This window comes from Aythya ferina, assembly GCF_964211825.1.
Source record: "Aythya ferina genome assembly, chromosome: 2".
Classification (NCBI taxonomy): Eukaryota; Metazoa; Chordata; class Aves; order Anseriformes; family Anatidae; genus Aythya; species Aythya ferina.
In genome coordinates, this window is record NC_140297.1 from 13,141,299 (window position 1) to 13,141,857 (window position 559).

Sequence of the window (559 nt, forward strand, 5' to 3'; positions counted from 1 at the left end):
CATTATTAGAATAATAATTTGTTTGTTTGTTTGTTTTTTCTTCTGAGATTTTTCTTCCGATTTCTTCTAGAATTTGAATGATTAGGACGGGTAGATTGATAGAATCTAAAAAAGCATCTGTATAGGAAAGAAAAGGACCAGTACAATGTTCTGCATTAAACTAACACAGATTTACATTAAATTTAGGATAATCCAATTCAAACAATATATTTGTTTTCACAGGAAACAAAATTGCATTAAGAAAAAAACTAAGTGAATTAATTAACTATGTTGCTCAAACAGGGGCCAAAATCCGTTTGGCATAGGGTTCACAAATGATCCCATTTTCTAAAGGTCACTTTAAAGTGTACCCCTTAGATGAAAATACCCTTCTTATCTAAAGAACCATGACAATCAAAACAGCAGCAAGATCTCTTCGCGGCTGAATAAGTCATTCAAACTCTGCAGCTAGTTCATCATCTGGTAATTCATCCTGAAGACAGCGCATCCCACCTGAGCTGCTGGCTCCCTGCTGCTTCCCATCCAGCTCTGGGAGCTGGTCTTGCCCATAATGCACCAG